Source organism: Amblyomma americanum, chromosome 2, assembly GCF_052857255.1.
Source record: "Amblyomma americanum isolate KBUSLIRL-KWMA chromosome 2, ASM5285725v1, whole genome shotgun sequence".
In the NCBI taxonomy this organism is placed as follows: Eukaryota; Metazoa; Arthropoda; class Arachnida; order Ixodida; family Ixodidae; genus Amblyomma; species Amblyomma americanum.
Window position 1 is genome coordinate 59,897,067 of NC_135498.1, and position 8,111 is coordinate 59,905,177.

Here is an 8,111-nt window from a genome sequence, read left to right on the forward strand (position 1 = left end):
ATCGCTCCATGCCAATACAAAAAACGAAAAATCAGAGGGCTGACTTTCGATAAATAGTGAATTATGAACGTGTTCAGAAAAATACTTACCGAAATTTTTTTCGTGCACTCTTGAAATGTATTGGTGTGTCTTTAAAAAAGAAGTTAAAAGGCTACTAAAGAAACATATACCGCTACAAAAAATATCGGCAAAACACCGGTTCCAGTGGTTTACCGCTAATTTAAAACAACTTTTAAACAAAAAGAAGCAGCTGTTTCGTAAAGCAAAACTTAGCAGTTGGCACGATCACTGGGTGTGTTATCACGTAGAAAATTCTATATAGAAAAGGGCACTGAAGAGCGCCAAACTTGTTTTTTTTTTCACGAGACTCTTCCCTCTTTACTGACTACTAATACAAGAAGTTCTGGAACTTTTTCAGCGGCTCTAAATCTAATGTGATAACCTTATCTGATAGGAATGTGATGGTTATTTCTAGAGAATAGTGTTCTCGCGTTTTTAACGAGGTATTTTCAAGCACCTTTTGCGACTACCGTCTCTAACCCTGATGGATATGGACAATATGAATTTTTTTCAATGGACATTGCATTTATTGAATCCGTTGGTGCGCAGTACCTAAGTGGTAATTTAAACTTTCTTCTTCAGCCGTGGATGGTAATAATTGGAAATTTTTAAAAAGTACAAGTGTGTATTCTTCCAAAAACCAATGGAAATTATTTTCAGGCTTTGCCGTTTTCACTATTACCAAGTAATTGTAAAGTGGGCAAGGTGGTGCCGGTGGGCAAGGTGGTGCCAAGGTGGTGGTGGCACACGTTCTCCTGCTAGTTATAGACCAATTTCTTTAACTAGCATTCTATACAAAATCTTTCGGCACATTATTTATTCCAATCTGGATAATTTTCTCGAAAAGAACTCATATTTTGCACCACATCAGTACGATTTTCGGAATCTTTTTCATCTGAGACAGTACATCTCTTTTACTAACGACATCCTTGCAGCTATAGACTTGGGATCCTAACTCGACTGCATATTCCATAATTTTTCCAAGCCGTTCGACCTTTTAACTATCTCCTAGTTTGTTGGAAGCTTAGCAAATTAAACATTGACCCCAAGCTTTTACCTTGGATCTAAAATTTTCTACATCACAGAACCCAATTTGTAAATGCTAACAACTCTGATCTTCACCTTCTCGAGTTTACTCATGTGTACACCGAGGTACTGTATTAGGGCTTTTACTTTTCATCTGCATTAACGATTTCCCTGAAAAAATTCATGCTTCTATTAGGTTGTTTGGTGCTGACTGCATAATTTACAGGACATTTTTTTGTAATTCTGATTCCGCCAAGCTGCAGTCCGATAACAAAATATCCGACTGGCATAACATGTGAGTAATGCGCCTTAACTTTAATAAATGTAACAAAATGAAAATCTCCCGCAATACAGCTTCTGCTTCCACTAACGCTTCCGACTGCCAAATAGAAGGTTTTTCATTCGAACACGTAACATCCTACAATTACTCACGTGTTTATATAACCCATAATCTCTCCTGGCACACGGGTGTTCATTACATTGTCAGCAGTGCTGATCAAATCCTCGGTTATCTAAGGCGTAATTTCTCTATGACACCTTCCTCCTTAAAGCTATTATTTTACAAGTCCCTCGTGCGCCCAAAATTGGAATATACATGACCGGTGCGAGATCCCGGTCATGAATATCTCATTCAAGTTTTAGTCGGTGCAAAATTTCAGCGCGATATTCATTACTATCGTTTATACAGTGTGTAAATATTGATATCTACCTTGAACCTTCCCCTTCTTTCATTACGAAGGAAAATGTCTCGCCTATCGCTTTATCACAAAATCTATCATCGTAACGACAGTATTTACTGGAGCTCCTATCTGAACCATTGTACATCTGATCCTGTAGAGATCACCTTCATAAAGTGCACGTCTCGTCTTGTCGAACTAACGCAATTTTTTATTCATTTATTCCTAAGTTACGAATGGAATCACTTGCCCACCTTAATCGTCACTAATACCGACAGGCTCCTGCTCAAATCAGCAATTAAAGAACATGTTTACTTCCATTCATTTTTATTCCTTTTTATTCTTCTATCCTATCGCATGTAAAAAATAATAATAATTTTGTTTGTTTTTCTCTCATTGTATTGGAGCATTTTTGTGTTATGTTTTTTTTATACTAATGCATTTCACTCCCCTATGTAATCCTGGGCGATGAAGGTGCTGAACTAAATAAATAAATAAATAAATAAATAAATGCGTTGTACTACCGATGATACTGAGACTCTCGTGCGCCAGCGACGAACGTGCATCTCGGCTTGTGGAAAATCTGTCCGTAAATGATGTGTTCTTGAACAAATACATTCCAAATACTTGTTTGCATGCCATTTCTGTTAGTTTCTTTACCTGATTAGTAAAGTGGCACGCAAAGAGGCAGGAGTTCCGACACTGTTCAATTCTGGAGTTTTTTGTGAGTAGCGTCTCTCCAGCTTTGACAATTTTTTGATTGATTCAATGGAAACGGTTTTAGATTAAATTAAACATGCAAGCAGTTTCATCAGAAATGCGCATTCTATTCTGAAAGTAAAACCAAATTATCTGTTAGTTTTACTGAAAAGGAAGAGACTAATGAAAGGCAAAAAGTACGGAGAGCCTTAGGAGGATGTCGATAAAATCCTGTAACCATCGCGTGGCGCTCCACACGGAGGGTGAGAAAATCTGTTCGCATTAAAAAGCGCACAGACCATGCTACTGAAGCCTGTATGATTTTTGAATACTGAACTGTTCAGCCGTTGCAGTAGCCCACAAAGCTCTTCCAATTCACATACATTGAGAAAGAAAATATAACTTTATTTTGGGTATTTTATCGGCTTTGCTGCGGACACGGACGTATCATTTATTTCCACGTCACCTGGGTAGTCATCAACTGATATGCAGGTCCCTGTTTCATTTCTGTCATATATGAAGCAAAAGCATTCGTTTGAGCACGCCCACTTGTTGTCTTCACAGCACTGAGAGATGGAAAAAAATGAAGTCAAGAGAAATGGTATGAGTCAATCGTGAGCAGTTTCGCATACAAACTTTGCAGAAGTGGCTAATTACAGGCCACACAGAATGAAGATTGCATGTTCTGCTAGAAGGTTCAGAAGTATCAACGTCTGTGCACATAGTAGATGTTATAAAACTATTCTTTAGCAAGTAGTATGTTCAGAGGGCGATTTATTCATATCAGTTTCTTTTATATGTTTGGAATCAAAGTGCGTTTTATTCGTTTAAGCAGCAGAGCTTCGAGAAATAAAGTGGTTTGTTTGGACCAGCGAAGTCTGCTATTAATGACCAGACAGCAGCAGGACATGCTTAAATTTTTGGCCCACAACAGCGTCTCCAACGGCCGTTCTTTTAATGAGAGGTATCTTATACACGGGCTAGTTTCAATCTTGAGATGACGCTTGGCACGTATCTATATTTTCTTTTTATTAAAGTTTTCTGGAAAGCATAGGTCGAATAGTTGCTTCATTTGCTTTTTACGAGTGATTGAATAGAAGCAAGTGACAAGTTTTAAGAGCCTGGAAAATTGCAGATAGAGCTCTGATCATCTACCTGTTAAGAAAATTAATGACTCCCAAGGAGGTCCATGACATCATAGTTTAAACGTTACGGACGCAGTCTCTTTCGTTTGTATAGGTAAAAAATGGGTTTTCAACTTAAAACGTACTAATTGGGAATTACAGGAATTTCATGCTTGTCTGCTGTACGCCGCAACCTCCAAGAGAAACTATTGATAAAATACTGGAGGTTGTAACGTGTGATACACACATCACGACCAGAAAAAATACACTGAAGAAAAGCGAGAAGTTGAGCATGTTGGTACTGGTTCATCATCTTGATTGAAAGACAGCGCAGAAAAAGGTGATACGCTTCAAGGAACACATGACGAGCGCTTACTAACAACAAATTTGTTTATTCAGTATCAGCGAGCCATCCCTTGCGCTGATGGAGAAAGGAATTTTTTTTCTAGAGTGCCATAGCTAATCATTGAACTGATGTTGTTCCTTAGTTTCTTTGTCTTGTCTTGTTTTTTTCTTACCCCGTATTTATTCCGAGCGTTTAGAATAAGCGCATTTGTTGTTAGCGTTCGTCGTGTGTTCCTTCATGTGTCTCGTCTTTTTCTGCGCTGTCCTTCAATCAAGATGAACAAAAAAATAGCAGAGGCATTGGTTATATCTTACAGTTATCGAAGTTATTCATAATATTCCACACTTCAACAAGCTCTCATCTCATTGAGTTCCGAGATGGTTGGGCCGCGATCTTAAACGTCAAGGACAACGTGAACACAGAGGTTAGATATGTTTGGAATCGGATCATAAATACTTTATCGCAAAATTTATTACTATGGATGAAAGTCGGTTCACCGCTCCTAACCAGATTATAATCCACACTCCATGCAGTCGAAAAACCCCTCATCTTCGACACCCCAAAAGGCAAGCAGGTTTAATCTGCTCGCAAACTGATGGCCTCAATATTCGGAGATTCTAGAAGTACGATTTTATTGGCTTGTTGTAAAAAAGTTCGAATAGTTCCTGGACAGTACTATGCAGCTCTTTTGGACAACATTTTTATGTCATGTTCATTCTTCACCCGTCACCATGGCAAAAGCTTATGGCTTTGGTTTTAGACTAGTTTAGCATTCCCCAACTCGCATGATTTGGCCCTCTCTGAATATATTTTTTTCCTAAACTAAAGAAACACCTTACAGGGTCTGTATTTACCTCAGATTAAGACGACGTTAATGATGTGAAAGACTATCTGGGCATGCAGGAAAAAAACTTTTAAAAGGCCATTAAAATATACAGAAAAGATGGAATAAGTACCGGGAGGTGAAGAGGGACGCTGCAGAAAAATAGGCGGTGAATATTATTCCTACGTATTTTCCCGGTTTGTTGGGCTTATAACTTTTAAATCAATCCTCTATGGTTAGCCCACGCTAATAATATAAGCTAAATTATCTAAGCCGGAATATCTGTATAGTCCACGGAGCAGTGAAATTATGCTGATGTTGTTCCCAAATGCAACTCTAAAATCAACAGCCGCAGTCATCTCTTAGCGTTGGGAGCTGCCACTGGCGCTTGTTTCATGTCACGAATACGGTGACAGCGGATTCGAAGAAATGCGACAAACACCGAGTAAATTTGCTTTTCAGCAAAGCGAAGGCGCAGCAACTGCCTCATGTCTCACTGAACACGTCTACTTAGCTGTGAGAGAAGTGTGGAAGGAAAGCATGAAAGGAGAGAGAAAAAGGTGGTGTGGAAGAAGGTTTTGGAGTAATTTCGGCCACCTCATGTTCTCTCTTACATTGGCATCGCAAAGCATAAGGGCGCCTTCTGCGTTTAACCTTCATCACACCGAGGCCACCGCGGTCAGCTAGAATTCGCGTCCTTGGGCTGCTCATACGAGCGCTACAACCACTGATTTTTTTTTTCTACCTTTTCGTCAAGTATAATCGCAAGCTTTTCTTTCACTTCCACCGGGGAGGGTTTTCATACAACTCTAATAGAAGGAATTTTTGACGCAGAAGAGGGTTATTGATAAAACGATTTTAAACTAAAAAAACAGGAAGCCCACCGTTTGATTACACATCTTAACCTCAATATCATCAATTGAGTTCCTTGGGTTAAGGTGCATATTCGGTTTGCTCCGGCATAAAGCCCTGGAAAAAAACCAGCAGAAATATCGGTCAGTATCCAAAAATATATCAAATCGCGTATAATATTGTTATCAATTCAACCAATAATAAATAAACCTGCCTTTAGAGAAAAACAAAGCCATCTGTTTTCATATGTCGGCTGATAACATCTTCAATTCGGTTTTCCTATAAATAATTAATTGCAAAGAGAATCCGTTAATTGCGCAATTTGTCCCCCCGCAGGCGGAGTTCGACCCTCGGCCAGATTTTGTGAAGGCCATTTGTTTCTTTGCATTAAATTACATATTCAAAGAGAAAACTAGACAAACACCGCACCAAAGACAGAGCGTAAGGTTAATCAGTACGGAAATTTCTGTTTTTCGGTTCCATTCTTCCTTCATGAAAGTCTCGAAAATCTTTCAAGACCTCATTACCCTTTATTTCTTTGAACAAAGGATTCAACATTCATTGTGAGAAAGCATCAGGATTTGCGTAGCGTAAATCTAGACCTCTAAAATAATTTCGGTTCCGGGGAGAGGGAGCTCAGGATGTTTTTTTTTAGACATAAGAATAAGGTATTTGAAGCTGGCGATCTTTTCCTTGTACACTGCACATTGACGCTGATGGTGCTCAGCCCGTAATAACCATTTGCATTTGCTCCACCGGCTCTCTTACAGCCGGGCTGCCCTCACCCCCACGTGACAATATTAACTTCGTTCGGCGTTATTAAGGTACACTCAATCAGTGGCAGGAGTTCACGATGTGCATGAAAAGTCATTTTTTCGCAGTGCGGTTTTGTGCAGTTCATATTATTATGCTAGGAAGGAAAATATGCACATCGGTACTATGTAGATCGATAATTGCCCGCATTGGTTATAGTTCCCCAAACCAGTGCGGGTAAACCTTAGAGAAGTGGTGTACTTACAATCCTTGGAAAACAAGCAATGCCACGCACGCAGATCTCGAACCGGCGAATAGGATCATCCTTGATGTAAGCTGACCTTCTTTGGCAATTGATAATACTGACGTGTCCTCGGATATGTTGTCTTCACCGCGGTTAGCACATTTAAAGCAACCCCTGCACCAATATTCACATAAAGCACAAGCTCCCGTCTGTAATGGACAAAGAACTACGCGTTCCGCGCGTCATATAACCCTCTTGGTAAAGTAAAAATTGTTTATGATTTTGGAACCTCGATGGAATTTGACAACACGCTGAGAAGTGCAAATTCATATGGCAGCTTTTCGACAACTGGCTGCTTAAGTCCTTTGTATGTTTCTACACATAATGGAAAGTTCCACATGGAAAACCTTTTTTTCGTCTGGTAGTTTAGAGAAACATAAATAAAAATACGTTTCGTAAAGGACGTATGATCTGCTTCTGTCGCGTATGGTCGAACAAACACAATGTAATGTAGACCTTAGGAGACAGAACATTTGAAATTGTTGTCAGGAGACCGAACACTTGAGAGCAATTCATTATACTCTGGCATTTCATCCGAAAACAATTCGCTTGTTTTCGCGCCAAAATATGTTTCCTAGCGCTGCGTGGGTTGTGCTGAGGGTTGTGCTGTCTAGCTTACAAGCAAGGGTGGTCAAACGGGCTAGTTGGTATCTCATATTTGGAAAAACAGCGCACCTTTAGACACGGACAGAGGCAGATATAACGACACAGCGCTGATAGCTTACAAGGGCAGGCCACTGAACACGGTATGAAGTCAGTTGTCCTTTATCATGTAGCAAATGGCTACACAATTATTTTTTTAATGGGCAAAAAGAAAAAAACGAAATGTTGATTCTGCTTATTAGAACCGATTTTATTGTAACTTTTGCGGTAGTTTAATTTCATGTTTCTGGGAATGTGGCCTGAACATGCTTTGAGATCCTCATGTATTTATTTTGTTGCAGACTACCTAACAATCGGCGCTTGGAACTCAAAATTTCGGATTTTAACCTCACGGGAGATCGAAATGAAAGACAGAGACTGTACCGGAAATTTCTTCACGATGCTTACAAAGCATACCCTTCTGCTGTATATTAACAATCCGCCATTGTAACCATCACAGCGGTTGTTACGTTTTCACTACCGCATGTGCGCTATTTGCCATGGGCCTGTTCTCGGCCGTCCTGAATAGGAGACAACTCCAGATATTTAATTCACTTTCACCCGTCTTTGCAGGGCGGCGCCACATCCCTTTCGCAAGAGCGCCACGATTGCCAGGCCCCTAGAACCACAATACCCCATCACATGGCCACGTGGTCAGTACTAGGTCGCCGCCTGTCACAGGCAGCCGCTCTCATTTATAAAAAAAAAGGAAAAGAAAGGAATGAAGAACGAAAGCTTTAAATATACAGCCTCTGCCCTAACGTATGAGGTTCATGGGTCCTAACCTAGTTCTGAGGTGTGCTTT

At 40.0% G+C, this 8,111-nt stretch overlaps 1 long non-coding RNA gene across 1 annotated transcript; it reads right to left on the bottom strand.

Annotated features, from left to right (window-relative positions):
* Positions 1 to 2,886: 2,886 nt before the first annotated feature.
* LOC144118594 (uncharacterized) lies at positions 2,887 to 6,948 on the bottom strand. Its single transcript, XR_013312064.1, has 3 exons — positions 6,626 to 6,948; positions 5,640 to 5,724; positions 2,887 to 3,028 (listed from the first exon to the last, which is right to left on the bottom strand). It is a non-coding gene; the product is annotated as an uncharacterized LOC144118594 (long non-coding RNA).
* Positions 6,949 to 8,111: the final 1,163 nt, after the last annotated feature.